The sequence below is a fragment of the Oncorhynchus gorbuscha genome, unplaced genomic scaffold, assembly GCF_021184085.1.
Source record: "Oncorhynchus gorbuscha isolate QuinsamMale2020 ecotype Even-year unplaced genomic scaffold, OgorEven_v1.0 Un_scaffold_1524, whole genome shotgun sequence".
NCBI classification, from domain to species: domain Eukaryota; kingdom Metazoa; phylum Chordata; class Actinopteri; order Salmoniformes; family Salmonidae; genus Oncorhynchus; species Oncorhynchus gorbuscha.
In genome coordinates, this window is record NW_025746276.1 from 13,917 (window position 1) to 32,021 (window position 18,105).

General features: G+C 46.9%; 1 pseudogene; it reads left to right on the forward strand.

The window, feature by feature from the left end:
• Nucleotides 1–11,214: 11,214 nt before the first annotated feature.
• LOC124023175 lies at nt 11,215–15,459 on the forward strand (annotated as a pseudogene).
• Nucleotides 15,460–18,105: the final 2,646 nt, after the last annotated feature.

Sequence of the window (18,105 nt, forward strand, 5' to 3'; positions counted from 1 at the left end):
CTCCCCCTGTCTCCTCCTGTCCCCTCCTGTCCCCTCCTTTCTCCCCCTGTCCCCTCCTGTCTCCCCCTGTCCCCTCCTGTCTCCCCCTGTCCCCTCCTGTCTCCTCCTGTCTCCTCCTGTCCCCTCCTGTCTCCCCCTGTCCCCTCCTGTCCCCTCCTGTCTCCTCCTGTCCCCTCCTGTCTCCTCCTGTCTCCTCCTGTCCCCTCCTGTCTCCTCCTGTCCCCTCCTGTCCCCTCCTGTCTCCCCCTGTCCCCTCCTGTCTCCTCCTGTCCCTGTCTGCCCCTCTGTCTCCGTCTGCCCCTCTGTCTCCTCCTGTCCCCGTCTGTCCTCCTGTCTCCTCCTGTCCCTGTCTGCCCCTCTGTCTCCTCCTGTCAACGTCTGCCCCTCTGTCTCCTCCTGTCCCCGTCTGCCCCTCTGTCTCCTCCTGTCCCCATCTGCCCCTCTGTCTCCTCCTGTCCCCATCTGCCCCTCTGTCTCCTCCTGTCCCCGTCTGCCCCTCTGTCTCCTCCTGTCCCCGTCTGCCCCTCCTGTCCCCTCCTGTCTCCCCCTGTCCCCTCCTGTCTCCTCCTGTCTCCCCCTGTCCCCTCCTGTCTCCTCCTGTCCCCTCCTGTCCCCTCCTTTCTCCCCCTGTCCCCTCCTGTCTCCCCCTGTCCCCTCCTGTCTCCCCCTGTCCCCTCCTGTCTCCTCCTGTCTCCTCCTGTCCCCTCCTGTCCCCTCCTGTCCCCTCCTGTCCCCTCCTGTCTCCTCCTGTCCCCTCCTGTCTCCTCCTGTCTCCTCCTGTCCCCTCCTGTCTCCTCCTGTCCCCTCCTGTCCCCTCCTGTCTCCCCCTGTCCCCTCCTGTCTCCTCCTGTCCCTGTCTGCCCCTCTGTCTCCGTCTGCCCCTCTGTCTCCTCCTGTCCCCGTCTGTCCTCCTGTCTCCTCCTGTCCCTGTCTGCCCCTCTGTCTCCTCCTGTCAACGTCTGCCCCTCTGTCTCCTCCTGTCCCCGTCTGCCCCTCTGTCTCCTCCTGTCCCCATCTGCCCCTCTGTCTCCTCCTGTCCCCATCTGCCCCTCTGTCTCCTCCTGTCCCCGTCTGCCCCTCTGTCTCCTCCTGTCCCCGTCTGCCCCTCTGTCTCCTCCTGTCCCCGTCTGCCCCTCTGTCTCCTCCTGTCCCCGTCTGCCCCTCTGTCTCCTCCTGTCCCCGTCTGCCCCTCTGTCTCCTCCTGTCCCCGTCTATCCTCCTGTCTCCTCCTGTCCCCGTCTGCCCCTCTGTCTCCTCCTGTCCCCGTCTGCCCCTCTGTCTCCTCCTGTCCCCGTCTGCCCCTCTGTCTCCTCCTGTCCCCATCTGCCCCTCTGTCTCCTCCTGTCCCCGTCTGCCCCTCTGTCTCCTCCTGTCCCCGTCTGCCCCTCTGTCTCCTCCTGTCCCCTCCTGTCTCCTCCTGTCCCCTCCTGTCCCCTCCTGTCTCCCCCTGTCCCCTCCTGTCTCCTCCTGTCCCTGTCTGCCCCTCTGTCTCCGTCTGCCCCTCTGTCTCCTCCTGTCCCCGTCTGTCCTCCTGTCTCCTCCTGTCCCTGTCTGCCCCTCTGTCTCCTCCTGTCAACGTCTGCCCCTCTGTCTCCTCCTGTCCCCGTCTGCCCCTCTGTCTCCTCCTGTCCCCATCTGCCCCTCTGTCTCCTCCTGTCCCCATCTGCCCCTCTGTCTCCTCCTGTCCCCGTCTGCCCCTCTGTCTCCTCCTGTCCCCGTCTGCCCCTCCTGTCCCCTCCTGTCTCCCCCTGTCCCCTCCTGTCTCCTCCTGTCTCCCCCTGTCCCCTCCTGTCTCCTCCTGTCCCCTCCTGTCCCCTCCTTTCTCCCCCTGTCCCCTCCTGTCTCCCCCTGTCCCCTCCTGTCTCCCCCTGTCCCCTCCTGTCTCCTCCTGTCTCCTCCTGTCCCCTCCTGTCCCCTCCTGTCTCCCCCTGTCCCCTCCTGTCCCCTCCTGTCTCCTCCTGTCCCCTCCTGTCTCCTCCTGTCTCCTCCTGTCCCCTCCTGTCTCCTCCTGTCCCCTCCTGTCCCCTCCTGTCTCCCCCTGTCCCCTCCTGTCTCCTCCTGTCCCTGTCTGCCCCTCTGTCTCCGTCTGCCCCTCTGTCTCCTCCTGTCCCCGTCTGTCCTCCTGTCTCCTCCTGTCCCTGTCTGCCTCTCTGTCTCCTCCTGTCAACGTCTGCCCCTCTGTCTCCTCCTGTCCCCGTCTGCCCCTCTGTCTCCTCCTGTCCCCATCTGCCCCTCTGTCTCCTCCTGTCCCCATCTGCCCCTCTGTCTCCTCCTGTCCCCGTCTGCCCCTCTGTCTCCTCCTGTCCCCGTCTGCCCCTCTGTCTCCTCCTGTCCCCGTCTGCCCCTCTGTCTCCTCCTGTCCCCGTCTGCCCCTCTGTCTCCTCCTGTCCCCGTCTGCCCCTCTGTCTCCTCCTGTCCCCGTCTATCCTCCTGTCTCCTCCTGTCCCCGTCTGCCCCTCTGTCTCCTCCTGTCCCCGTCTGCCCCTCTGTCTCCTCCTGTCCCCGTCTGCCCCTCTGTCTCCTCCTGTCCCCATCTGCCCCTCTGTCTCCTCCTGTCCCCGTCTGCCCCTCTGTCTCCTCCTGTCCCCGTCTGCCCCTCTGTCTCCTCCTGTCCCCGTCTATCCTCCTGTCTCCTCATGTCCCCGTCTGCCCCTCTGGCTCCTCCTGTCCCCGTCTGTCCTCCTGTCTCCTCCTGTCCCCGTCTGCCCCTCTGTCTCCTCCTGTCCCCGTCTGCCCCTCTGTCCCCTCCTGTCCCCGTCTGCCCCTCTGTCTCCTCCTGTCCCCGTCTGCCCCTCTGTCTCCTCCTGTCCCCGTCTATCCTCCTGTCTGCTCCTGTACCCGTCTGCCCCTCTGTCCCCTCCTGTCCCCGTCTGCCCCTCTGTCTCCTCCTGTCCCCGTCTATCCTCCTGTCTCCTCCTGTACCCGTCTGCCCCTCTGTCCCCGTCTATCCTCCTGTCTCCTCCTGTACCCGTCTGCCCCTCTGTCCCCTCCTGTCCCCGTCTATCCTCCTGTCTCCTCCTGTACCCGTCTGCCCCTCTGTCCCCTCCTGTCCCCGTCTGCCCCTCTGTCTCCTCCTGTCCCCGTCTATCCTCCTGTCTCCTCCTGTACCCGTCTGCCCCTCTCTGTCCCCTCCTGTCCCCGTCTGTCCCTCTGTCCCCTCCTGTCCCCATCTATCCCCCTGTCCCCTCTCTCTGTCGTTTTCTCTCGCTACAAGAGGTGTCGAGGGGGCAGGAGGTGTTGAAGGGGTCTGAGCTATGAGAGGGAGGAGAGCCCACCTCTTCACACCTGTGGCTGGCAGCAGAAAGAGTCAATGAGTCACTGAGAACAGCCAATACTCCCACGTCTTGAACACACACACACACACACACACACACACACACACACACACACACACACACACACACACACACACACACACACACACACACACACACACACACACACACACACACACACACACACACACACACACACACACACATGCACACACACACACACACGCACCCATGCACACACATACACACACACACACACACACACACACACACACACACACACACACACACACACACACACACACACACACACACACACACACACACACACACACACACACACACACACACACACACACACACACACACACACATACATACATACACACACATAATCTGTTTGTGAGCTTCTGTGCATAGATCCTGATGTTTGTATTCTACTGTCTGTGTGAAGACGGTGATCAAGTGTGTCTTTCATATGTCTTCGCTTGAGAAACAAACCCACAAAAACTACATAACCCATCACAACCTGGCCCACACCAGGGGAAGCCAAACCACATGTCTGGAGGCAGGCCCAGGGTTTCTCTCTCTCTCGCTCTCTCACACACTCACACACATGCACACACTCACAAACCCACACACACACACTCACACACACGCACGCACTCACAAACCCACAAACCCACACACACACACATTTTGCAGTACAATCAATCTCTATAGAGAACAACAAATCAAATCAAAGTTTATTTGTCACGTGGGCCGAATACAACTGGTGTAGGTAGTTCACCTTACAGTGAAATGCTTACTAACAAGCCCCTAACCAATAGTGCAAAAAACATGTATTCGGTTTAGAATTGTTATAAAAATACAATTAAAATCATATAATCGTTTATTTATTTATTTTATTTTTTATTTTTTTAAATCTTAGAGCATTTTGAAGTACAAGGATTACAGATGGCGTTCTGACTCCAAACACCAACATCCTGGTCTGAGAAGACAGTGATGCAACATCCTGGTCTGAGAAGACAGTGATGCAACATCCTGGTCTGAGAAGACAGTGATGCAACATCCTGGTCTGAGAAGACAGTGATGCAACATCCTGGTCTGAGAAGACAGTGATGCAACATCCTGGTCTGAGAAGACGTGATGCAACATCCTGGTCTGAGAAGACAGTGATGCAACATCCTGGTCTGAGAAGACAGTGATGCAACATCCTAGCCTAGTGGTTAGAGGCAGGTAGCCTAGTGGTTACAGACAGGTAGCCTAGTGGTTAGACAGGTAGCCTAGTGGTTAGAGACAGGTAGCCTAGTGGTTAGAGACAGGTAGCCTAGTGGTTTTAGGCAGGTAGCCTAGTGGTTAGAGCGTTGGACTAGTAACCAAAAAGTTGCAAGTTCAAATCCCGAGCTGACAAGGTACAAATCTGTCGTTCTGCCCCTGAACAGGCAGTTAACCCACTGTTCCCCGGTAGGCCGTCATTGTAAATAAGAATTTGTTCTTAACTGACTTGCCAAGTTAAATAAAGGTTAAATAAATAACATTAAAATACAAATCACAGTCACAGGACAAGCAAAAGAAATGTCAGTGTCACGCCTTGGTCATTGTATTTTGTGTTTTTGTTATATGTTTGGGTAGGCCAGGGTGTGACATGGGTTTATATGTTGTGTTTCGTATTGGGGTTTTATTAGCATTGGGATTGTGTATGATTAGGGGTGTGTCTAGTTAGGCTTGGCTGCCTGAGGCGGTTCTCAATTGGAGTCAGGTGATTCTCGTTGTCTCTGATTGGGAACCGTATTTAGGTAGCCTGAGTTCGCTTTGTATTTTGTGGGTGTTTGTTCCTATCTCTGTGTAGTGTTCACCAGATAGGCTGTAATTAGTTTCACGTTTCGTTTGTTGTTTTCGTATTTCAGTTATTTCATGTACCGTCATATCTTTCATTAAAGTCATGAGTAACCTACACGCTGCATTTCGGTCCGACTCTCTTCTTACAACAGACGAACGCCGTTACAGTCAGGCTATTTAGAGTTCGATCAAAACACATATTCATCAGATGAATATACCTTGATAAACACCGTCCTGAAATTGGGACCATTTTAACTGGTTTTAAATAGTTTTTTATTAAAACAGGATAAATTAAAAGATAGAGTCTCTGTGGAGTTGATTTGAGGTGGGACAGCTACAGTCATCTCTTCACCATCAGCCTGTCTTTGACATGTAAAAGATAGAGTCTCTGTGGAGTTGATTTGAGGTGGGACAGCTACAGTCATCTCTTCACCATCAGCCTGTCTTTCACATGTAAAAAGGCCCAGTCAGCAGCATCTGGGGGTTTGACTGTGGCCTTAAAGTTCATGTTGTGACAGGATGTTTTTTTATAGGGTCTTTAAGCTGCTATCAGCTTAAAGACCCCCCAACAGATCAACAGATGACCCCCCCCACCCCCAACAGATTCACAGATGACCCCCCCCCCCAACAGATTCACAGATGACCCCCCACCCCCCAACAGATCAACAGATGAGCCCCCAACCGATCAAAATATGAATGATCATCGTCAACACACACCAACACAGTCATAAAGAGCTCACGACAACCCCTCTACCCCTCAGGAGGCTGAAAAGAGACAGATGACCCCCCCAATAGATGACCCTCCCCCCAACAGATGACCCTCACCAACGCAGTCTAGTGGTTAGAGCAGGTAGACTTGTGGTTAGAGACAGGTAGCCTAGTGGTTAGAGACAGGTAGCCTAGTGGTTAGAGACAGGTAGCCTAGTGGTTAGAGCAGGCAGCCTAGTGGTTAGAGACAGGTAGCCTAGTGGTTAGAGCAGGTAGCCTAGTGGTTAGAGACAGGTAGCCTAGTGGTTAGAGCAGGTAGCCTAGTGGTTAGAGACAGGTAGCCTAGTGGTTAGAGCAGGTAGCCTAGTGGTTAGAGACAGGTAGCCTAGTGGTTAGAGCAGGTAGCCTAGTGGTTAGAGACAGGTAGCCTAGTGGTTAGAGCAGGTAGCCTAGTGGTTAGAGCAGGCAGCCTAGTGGTTAGAGCAGGTAGCCTAGTGGTTAGAGCAGGTAGCCTAGTGGTTAGAGACAGGTAGCCTAGTGGTTAGAGCAGGTAGCCTAGTGGTTAGAGACAGGTAGCCTAGTGGTTAGAGCAGGTAGCCTAGTGGTTAGAGACAGGTAGCCTAGTGGTTAGAGCAGGCAGCCTAGTGGTTAGAGCAGGTAGCCTAGTGGTTAGAGCAGGTAGCCTAGTGGTTAGAGCAGGTAGCCTAGTGGTTAGAGCAGGTAGCCTAGTGGTTAGAGACAGGTAGCCTAGTGGTTAGAGCAGGTAGCCTAGTGGTTAGAGCAGGCAGCCTAGTGGTTAGAGCAGGTAGACTAGTGGTTAGAGACAGGTAGCCTAGTGTTATACCCCAGTTAGAGGCAGGTAGCCTAGTGGTTAGAGGCAGATAGCCTAGTGGTTAGAGACAGGAAGCCTAGTGGTTAGAGACAGGTAGCCTAGTGGTTAGAGGCAGGTAGCCTAGTGGTTAGAGCAGGTGGCCTAGTAGTTAGAGACAGGTAGCCTAGTGGTTAGAGCAGGTAGCCTAGTGGTTACCCCGTGTATATAGCCATGTTATTACCTCATACCCCAGCATATCAACTCAGTACCCCGAGTACCCCAGTGTATATAGCCATGGTATTACCTCATACCCCATATCAACTCGGCATATCAACTCAGCATTTCAACTGAGAGTACCCCGTGTATATAGCCATGTTATACCCCAGCATATCAACTACCCCAGCATATCAACTCGTACGAGTACCCCGTGTATACAGCCATGTTATTACCTCATACCCCAGCATATCAACTCGGTACGAGTACCCAGCCATGTTATACCCCAGCATATCAACAGCCATGTTATTTACCTCATACCCCAGCATATCAACTCGGCACCCGTGTATACAGCCATGTATTACCCATACCCCAGCATATCAACTCGTATATAGCCATGTTATACCCCAGCATATCAACTCGAACCCCGTATATAGCCATTATATTACCTCATAGTTATATTTCATATCCTCACGAAAAGTTATACAGCATAAGTTATATAGCCAACTCGGCATACCCCCCCAGCATATCATACAGCCATGTTATTACCTCATACCCCAGCATATCAACTCGGTACGAGTACCCCGTGTATACAGCCAAGTTATCGTTACTCAGTGTGAATGTATTCCTCATGCTATTATTTTTCTGTTATTTCTCTATTTTTATGTCTGCATTGTTGGGAAAGGCCTGTAACTAAGCATTTCACTGTTAGTCCACCTATGTTGTTTACATGTGGAAAACATGTGACAGATACAATTTAATTTGATTTATTCATCTTGATGGGATCCACTCACAGCATCATCAATCTGTTGGTCTTTGAACAGGAAAAGGCCATCAGAAAGTTCTAGAAGTTTCTCCATTGGCAGCAGGGATCAACCATGTCCCTGATACTACCCTGTCTCCTAAAAGCATATTCTACAGTTAACATAAACAAAACAACATCTGTGCCACTCATCTCATCATATACAATGGACCACTGGTTTATAAAATAAAATCGATTAAAATGTTATTTGTCACATACACATGGTTAGCGGATGTTAAAGCGAGTGTAGCGAAATGCTTGTTACATAAATATATCAAGACATCTCAGGTTACACAGACCCACAAAGAATTCGAAAAAACAAATCCAATTTTGAAAACTCCATATCTACTGGGTGAAATTCCACAGTGTGACATCACAGCAGCAAGATGTGTGACCTGTTGCCACGAGAAAAGGGCAACCAGTGAAGAACAAACACCATTGTAAATACAACCCATATTTATGTTTATTTATTTTCCCTTTTGTACTTTAACTATTTGCACATCCTTACAACACTGTATATATAATATAACATTTTAAATGTCTCTTTTCCTTTGAAACTTTTGGGAGTGTAATGTTTCATTTTAATTTTTAAATGTTTATTTCACTTTTGTTATTATATATTTCACTTGCTTTGGCAATGTTAACATATGTTGCCCATGCCAATAAAGCCCATTGAATTGAGAGAGATAGAGAGAGAGACATCAAGTACCAAGTAGTTGATTGGTGTGATAATTAATTTAATTATGTGTCACATCAGTAAACCTGTGTTTCAGTTCGATGTGACGTGGACGGACGTCAGTCCCGGTCATGTGCAGGTTTTTGCCTCTAAATACGCCTTATCAGTTGGCTAGGAGCATCCTGGCCGTTTCATTGCCACTACTGTTAATGTGTTTTCCCGTTCTGCTCCGACGTTCTAGAATCTAGCACAACTACAATTAATCGTGAAATTGTACGACTATTTATAGGGGGCCCCTATTGAGTATCACCGAGTGAAGCCATCGCTACAGCATACCCTGTGTTATTGCTGGCAGCGTGTTTCTCGTGTTGAAGGCCTATAATTCTGTATATATTCTGCTTGCCCAGTAGCTCTTGGGAATCGAAAGCTAAAATGAATAAGAGGCTGCTATGTGCGCAACTTCGACACAAGAGAGCGCTTCTAAACGGGGGACGGTTGCAGCTGAACCGCAAGAAAGGATCCTATAGTCAGTAGACTACATATAAGCGCATACTTTAACCATCTCCTTCAAAACAAGGAGAGAAGATGCGTTGAAATACTTATAAATTAACGATCGCTCTTATTTTTATTATTGTGATTGAAAACAAAAAAAATATATGTCGGGTATTTATTTATTTCCAAATTGCAGCCTATATTAGTATTTTAAAAAATGTATTAGGTCTATTTATTAGCCTCAATTGAAAACGAAGTAGGCCAAACAAGGACCAAGATTGGTAAGTTTGTTTTATTGATTTGTATATTATATAAATAGACTAATCCTATTTAAATATATGTATCGGTATAGATTCATGAATTAACAATTCGTAGGCTATATGTTACAAGATAAGTTACAGAAATTATATTTTAAGAATTTCATTTAAAAACAAAATATATATATATATATATATTCTGTCAGTGAAATCAGTGCACTATATTTGACCGACCGCTGCTGGTTCTATGCAGTCGGAGCTTTGTGTCACCAATATGTTTGTATCTGTAAAGCAGTTCCTACAGCGGGCTGTCGGTTCGGCGACACATCACAGGCTTCTTCAAACGGAAAGATAATTGACCGTTTCCACCTCTGTTCACAAAAGGGCAGTCCGGTGGGACTGTAACGTAGACTAAATCTCTCTGGAAATTCATGCAAATTCATGACTCTGAATTTATTGTGAAAATATATATTAATTAAATTATCTTAAAATTGAAGGAATATATACTACATTTTAGCCATAGTCTAAACAAACTATTTGGAAAATAATTTATGAAATGATCTAATAATTGTCTGAACAACCCGTTTAGGTTATTCTATAGACTAATAATTATGTAGACAAAATTAAATAGAAAAAACCCCATTGAAAACATTTACAGGCCTACTTAATATATCAGGGAACATAACAAGTCAACCTGATTCTGTAGCGCTACATGAGAAATACCGTGGAAAGCGTGAGCACAAATAATACTAGTGTCTGTTTCGATGAGGTGTGACAACTTTCCATCGAGTGTTTTCACACCTTTATACAAACCCCCAGGTCTCGGCATTTCTGAAAACAAATCTCATACAATTTGTCATGTGGTTTACAAGAAAACGAATTGTTAAGTGAAAGGTAGAAATGGTCAAGCCATGCAATAATTTACCGAAGCTAATTCCTCTGTATAGGTCTAACAGACTGATTTTTACTACACAATATCAGTGCTATCAATTGAATTGCTACTCCGTAATTAAATTGTTCTAATTTTCTAGTTAGCATCTTGCTATTATAAATCAATATGACAGAGAAGAGAGCTTAAACAAACATTTAGACCTACCGTGGGGTCCGGGGGAGGTAAAGGCCCTATGTGTCTTAGTGAAGGGTTCTATAATGACGTGATAATTGTCGATCAATGACCTGATTGGCTATAGAGAGATAGTTCAATGAGCGTTGTCTGCCGGGAATACACAAATAACTAGCGATAGATGGAGGGGGGTGGGGGGACCTGGATGTACAGTTTTATTTCGGATGTTACAACAACAACAAAAAGACACAACATTTAACATTTACTCCAAGAGGTTGACATATATAAGTAGAAAAAATACTTTCGTTGAACTAACACTCTCACTTGACCCTCCCCCGTCCCGTCCCCCACCACCACTTTACTAACTCTGACTTTGATCATAACTACTTTATTGAGGACAAATGTACTGACTACGACTGTGGTATGAGGTTGTCCCGTCTAGCTATCTGTAGATGAATGTACTGACTATGACTGTGGTATGAGGTTGTCCCGTCTAGCTATCTGTAGATGAATGTACTGACTGTGGTATGAGGTTGTCCCACCTAGCTATCTGTAGATGAATGTACTGACTGTGGTATGAGGTTGTCCCACCTAGCTATCTGTAGATGAATGTACTGACTGTGGTATGAGGTTGTCCCGTCTAGCTATCTGTAGATGAATGTACTGACTGTAAGTCACTCTGAATAAGACCGTCTGCTAAATGAATAAAATGCATTAAAATAATAATAATAATAACAAGCTAAATATAGGCCAGGAGAAGTAGGTTACTCCTTTATTATTTTTAAATGTACAGAGCAGAATAAAACTCACGCCTCTCTGATAGGTCCTTATCTGGGAGATGTAGTGTAGCTTAACGTTTCACTATCAGCCTTTACTGCGCAGTAACATTTTGTATGAACTAAAACATTTAAACTGACTTTTTTTATCAGTTAAATATCACACCCCAAAAAATGTAAATATATGTGGACTGAGCCATCTATCACGATCCATCCTAAAAGCCACACCCATGGCCTTCACAGCAAATTGGGAGTGTGAAACGGGAATCACGTAATCACCCGTGCAGGTTATCACAGGGGAGCAGCTCGTCAGTTTACACAGTGGTAACTCAGTGCACACGGCCAGCCAGACGGGCAGGAGGACTTCCCTGCCTCTTCATTTACAGTAGCCTATAGCCAGTTAGCCCGTTTGAGAGTATAGGTCTATGCGATTCTAATTGGGATATTTTGGATATACTTAAAATAAAAAATAATAATATTGTACTTTTATTTCTCCAAAGGATGCAGAACTTTTCAAGAAGATCCCTGGTTCCGGTGCGTCTCCAACCCTTCTGACAGAAGCCCCGGAGAAGAAATTGGAAGAAAAAAAGAAGACCGTGGGACCGAATAACATTTAATCTTACCTGACGATTTTTTTTTACCATGCTCGGAGAGGGAGAGAGCAACACCTTTCCTTCCCCCAAGGACGCCCCCCGCCCGGAGGAGAGGAGAAAGTCCCCGGTGGTGGGTGCAGATGACCCGGCTATGGCCGGCAGCGCTAGCCGATACACCGACGGACTGGGGCCAGACCGCTATTATATCTCACCCCCATCCAAGCAAACTGGAGACATGGCGAGTCCATGCTCGTTATTCCCTTATTCTCAGTCCGGTACCGTTTACACGGGTTCCGGTGGATCCAGATATTCGACATCGCTTCACTTCAGCTCGGTGTTGCCTCCCACGGGATTCTCCTCGGCGGGGCGCAATCAGTTCGGCTCGGCCTACCAGTTAGGACAGGGTGGGTGTCTCTACCCTCCATACAGCACCGGCTCGGTGCCCCTACCCTCGGGCACCGGGGTGAGGGCTCAGGTCTACCTCTGTAACCGGCCTCTCTGGCTCAGGTTCCACCGTCATCAGACCGAGATGATTATCACCAAACAGGGCAGGTGAGTGCGACGTGGCCAGCGGATAAAGCTGCTTCGGTTCGGCGGGTGCCGAGTGTGTTTTCATACTGTCGTGAAACTGTATTCTCTGAAACTTCTCTCATACATTAAAATACGGAAAAGGCGCCTGAATACTGAAAAGGATGCCATCATCACATTGCATTTATATTTGATGTTGTGAAACTGTATTCTCTGAAACGCCACCCACACATTAATTTTGTTCTCAAATTCTCACCAGATCTGGCACATTTAAAAAATACGCAAACACACACACACATTTGAATCGTTGTGTTGTTTATCAGGCGCATGTTCCCGTTCCTGGGGTTCAACCTGATGGGTCTGAATGTCTCTGCTCATTACAACGTGTTTGTGGAGATCACGCTCGCGGACCCCAACCACTGGAGGTTCCAAGGCGGGAAATGGATCACCTGCGGAAAGGCGGACAATAATATGCAGGGTATGATCCGATAAATTATAGGCAGTTGAAATATTCTACACGATTTCGAAATAGTTGTTTTGATTTACATTAACCGCAGCGATTATGAAACAATCTTTTTTTTAAAATGTATTTTAAAATAAAAAATAAAATAAAACATTTTTTCCTTCTTTAGGAAACAAAATGTACGTCCATCCTGAATCTCCCAACACGGGAGCACATTGGATGAGACAGGAGATCTCGTTCGGCAAACTGAAGCTCACCAACAATAAAGGAGGCAGTAACAACAGCGCACAGGTGATGCATTTTTTTATACTACCTGCACGGGGGGTCATTTTAAGGAAATATAAATATATTCTAATAAGCCTGGGAATGTATTCATTTATGTACGAAATATTTTCATCGTTAAAAAAAAATCCTACTGTGGTTATTAATGTGTAACTTCCAGGCTCATTGTTTTAAATGCAAAATAAAATAAACAACATATTTATTATATTGTTATTATTATGAAGATCATATAGATATCTTTATAAAGTCAAATCCCGAAAACATTTGCATAAACTTGCATTGATGTCATTGGTATGTGTCATTATTTATTTGACCTTTATTTAACTAGGCAAGTCAGTTAAGAACAAATTCTTATTTTCAATGACGGCCTAGGAACAGTGGGTTAACTGCCTTGTTCAGGGGCACAACGACAGATATTTAGGTCTGGGATTGGATCTGGCACCCTTTCGGTTACTAGTCCAACGCTCCTACCGCTAGGCTACGTACCTGCTGCACCCGTACAGGATTTGGCCCACGGTCTCCTCCGTTGACTTCCTGTTGGGTTTCTCTGTGCACAGATGATAGTTCTTCAGTCTCTTCATAAGTATCAGCCGCGGCTACACATTGTAGAGGTGGCAGAGGGCTTGGAGGACATGAGCAGTGACCCAAAGACCCAGACCTTCACCTTCCCTGAGAACCAGTTTATAGCCGTCACGGCCTATCAGAACACCGATGTAAGAATGCATCTTTTTCACTATCGTTCTCTGTCCTCTCCCTCTGCTCTCTCTCTGTCCTCTCCATCTGCTCTCTCTCTCTCTGTCCTCTCCATCTGCTCTCTCTCTCTCTGTCCTCTCCATCTGCTCTCTCTCTGTCCTCTCCCTCTGCTCTCTCTCTGTCCTTTCCCCCTGCTCTCGTTCTCTCTCTCTGTCCTCTCCCTCTGCTCTCTCTCTGTCCTCTCCCTCTGCTCTCTCTCTCCCCTCTCGCTCTCTCTCTCTCTGTCCTTTCCCCCTGCTCTCGTTCTCTCCCTCTCGCTCCTCTCTCTCGGTCCTCTCCCCTCGTTCTCTCTCTCTGTCCTCTCTCCCTGCTCTCTCTCCCTGTCTCTCTCTCTCTGTCCTCTCTCCCTGTCTCTCTCTCTCCTCTCCCCCTGCTCTCTCTCCTCTCCCCCTGCTCTCTCTCTCTCTCAACCCTTTATCTCATTATAACACCGTTTTCTAATTGCTACTCTCTTTTTCCGTAGATCACACAACTGAAAATTGACCACAACCCATTTGCAAAAGGATTCAGAGATAACTATGATTCGTGAGCACCTTTAATGTTTCCGCCATATTGATATTCACTTACAAATGATCCTTATACACCGAGTGTACAAAACATTAAGAACACCTTCCTAATATTGCGTTTGCAGCCCCCTTTGCATGCACAACAGCCCCTCAATTCGTCAGAGCATAGACTCTACAAGGTGTCGAAAGCGTTCCACAGGGAGGCTGGCCCGTGTAGACTGTCCTTTGTGTTGCTGGACCATTCTTGATACACACAGGAAACTGTTGAGTGTGAAAAACCCTGCAGCGACTGGCGTGGCTCTGGCACCTACTACCATACCGCATTCAAAGCCCCTTGAATCTTTTGTCTTGTCCATTCACCCTCTGAGCGGCACACAGGCACAATCCATGTCTCAATTGTCTCAAGGCTTAAACATAATTTGTTAACCTGTCTCCTCCCCTTCATCTACACTGATTGAAGTGGATTTAATCATTAAATCATTAATCATTAATCATTTAATCATTAAGTGATAACAGCTTTCACCTGGATTCACCTGGTCAGTCTGTGTCATGGATAGAGCAGGTGTCCTTAATGTTTTATACACTCAGTGTACATCTCTCTTCTCCTATGATATTCTAGGATGTACACAGCTCCAGAGGGTGACCGACTGACCCCCTCCCCCACCGGCTCCCACCAGATCGTCCCAGGTGCTCGCTACGCCATGCAACCTTTCTTCCAGGACCAGGTCATCAACAACCTGCCCCAGAACCGCTTCTACAACAGCGAGAGGACAGTACCCCAGACCAACAGTCTCTTCTCCCCTCAGCCAGAGGACAGCGCCTCCCAGAGGTGGTTTATCTCCATGCAACAGGGAGGAGCTGGCCCCAACAAACTGGATCTCAGTTCCTATGAAGGGGACTACTCTAGCAGCCTGCTCCCTTACGGGATTAAATCCCTGCCTCTACAGAACTCCCACGCTCTCACCTACTACCCAGACTCTCCTTTCACTTCCATGGCAGCAGGATGGGGCTCTAGAGGATCTTACCAGAGAAAGGTGACCACGGGCCTGCCGTGGTCCCCGAGACCCAGCCCCACTGGGTTCCCAGAGGACCAGCTGTCTGTGCCTGACAAAGACAAGGCTCAGGGGAAGAGATCAATGGCAGTAGTGTTGGTAACATAGCTTCAACGTGGACTGATACTCACTCTTCCACGCCGGGCCTGGAGAAAGCTGACTCTGGGGCCCTGGTGTGTAAAAGGAGACGTATGCCTCTGAGTGGACCCGGCACAGAGAACTCCCCCACTGTAAAGGGTGAGGGTCTGACTGCCACTGACACCTACAGCAAAGATTCATCCCTTTCTAAAAGTATGGCTTATTATTCCTTCTACACAGGCCCTTAATTATCTTGTCACCTTTTAGAAAATCTTTGATGCCAGGTTTTCCCTCCTTTTCGTTCAAAGTCTGGTTGGAAGTTCAAAGTCTGTCGATATTCTGCCAAACCAGTGCCACCTACACCAACCTTATTCACCAGGGGTTTTTAACAGTCTGTCGATATTCTGCCAAACCAGTGCCACCTACACCAACCTTATTCACCAGGGGTTTTTAACAGTCTGTCGATATTCTGCCAAACCAGTGCCACCTACACCAACCTTATTCACCAGGGGTTTTTAACAACATGTGACTGGACAGTGTGATTTAAAAAAAAAAAAATAACAATCTATATGATGGACCGTGGGAATTGTTCTTAAAGTGCCGCCAGAGTATTGGATATAACCCAGTGGGCTGTGCTATGACACATTGTATTGTCCTTCAATGTACCCGGTCGATGTGTGTTTGTACAACATTTGCCTTCACATTGAAGTTTGAGTTTTTACAGACGTGACTCGTTTTTTTTTTGAAGACTTGTGAATATGATGCTGTGAAATGTGAAGGGTCTTGTATCAAATAGACTGGACATTGTTAAGAGTTGTTTTGTTGTTGTTTTTTCTCTTAATAAAATAAATTTTAAAAAAAGCTTCAAGGTTCGTTATCCAACTATTGAATAAATTAGGAGTCTTTGGTCCATCAGAGTAACGGAATAAGATAACGGCCTAAACTGCACCATAGACTCTTATATCGACAACGCAATACAATCTCCATCTGTACCATTTATATATTATTTAACGAGGCAAGTCATTTTAAGAACAAATTCTTATTTACAATGGCGTTCTACCCGGGGAAGAGTGGGTTTAACTGCCTTGTTCAGGGGGCAGAGCAACAGACTAGGCTACCTGTCTCTACCTGCTGCCATCAAGGTCCAGATATCCTGTCAGTTCATTGGTTTCTACAGACTCAGAAATCCATATCCTCTCTTTTGGTCACAGATATATATATAATCTTTTTAATGAATTTATCTAAATAATATATATATGTGTGTGTTTTATTCTCACACACCGGACTGGTGCAGTGAAATGTGTTGTTTTACAGGGTCAGTCATAGTAGTATGATAGGTGTTGTTTTACAGGGTCAGTCATAGTAGTATGATAGGTGTTGTTTTACAGGGTCAGTCATAGTAGTATGATAGGTGTTGTTATACAGGGTCAGTCATAGTAGTATGATAGGTGGTGTTTTACAGGGTCAGTCATAGTAGTATGATAGGTGTTGTTTTACAGGGTCAGTCATAGTAGTATGATAGGTGTTGTTTTACAGGGTCAGTCATAGTAGTATGATAGGTGTTGTTATACAGGGTCAGTAGTATGATAGGTGTTGTTTTACAGGGTCAGACATAGTAGTATGATAGGTGTTGTTTTACAGGGTCAGTCATAGTAGTATGATAGGTGTTGTTTTACAGGGTCAGTCATAGTAGTATGATAGGTGTTGTTTTACAGGGTCAGTCATAGTAGTATGATAGGTGTTGTTATACAGGGTCAGTCATAGTAGTATGATAGGTGGTGTTTTACAGGGTCAGTCATAGTAGTATGATAGGTGTTGTTTTACAGGGTCAGTCATAGTAGTATGATAGGTGTTGTTTTACAGGGTCAGTCATAGTAGTATGATAGGTGTTGTTTTACAGGGTCAGTCATAGTAGTATGATAGGTGTTGTTATACAGGGTCAGTAGTATGATAGGTGTTGTTTTACAGGGTCAGACATAGTAGTATGATAGGTGTTGTTTTACAGGGTCAGTCAGTAGTAGTATGATAGGTGTTGTTTTACAGGGTCAGTCATAGTAGTATGATAGGTGTTGTTTTACAGGGTCAGTCATAGTAATATGATAGGTGTTGTTTTACAGGGTCAGTCATAGTAGTATGATAGGTGTTGTTGTACAGGGTCAGTCATAGTAGTATGATAGGTGTTGTTTTACAGGGTCAGTCATAGTAGTATGATAGGTGTTGTTTTACAGGGTCAGTCATAGTAGTATGATAGGTGTTGTTTTACAGGGTCAGTCATAGTAGTATGATAGGTGTTGTTTACAGGGTCAGTCATAGTAGTATGATAGGTGTTGTTTTACAGGGTCAGTCAGGGTCAGTCAGTCATAGTAGTATGATAGGTGTTGTTTTACAGGGTCAGTCATAGTAGTATGATAGGTGTTGTTTTACAGGGTCAGTCAGTAGTATGATAGGTGTTGTTGTACAGGGTCAGTCATAGTAGTATGATAGGTGTTGTTTTACAGGGTCAGTCATAGTACTATGATAGGTGTTGTTATACAGGGTCAGTCATAGTAGTATGATAGGTGTTGTTTTACAGGGTCAGTCATAGTAGTATGATAGGTGTTGTTGTACAGGGTCAGTCATAGTAGTATGATAGGTGTTGTTTTACAGGGTCAGTCATAGTAGTATGATAGGTGTTGTTATACAGGGTCAGTCATAGTAGTATGATAGGTGTTGTTATACAGTGTCAGTCATAGTAGTATGATAGGTGTTGTTGTCCAGGGTCAGTCTTAGTAGTATGATAGGTGTTGTTTTACAGGGTCAGTCATAGTAGTATGATAGGTGTTGTTTTACAGGGTCAGTCAGTAGTATGATAGGTGTTGTTATACAGGGTCAGTCATAGTAGTATGATAGGTGTTGTTTTACAGGGTCAGTCATAGTACTATGATAGGTGTTGTTA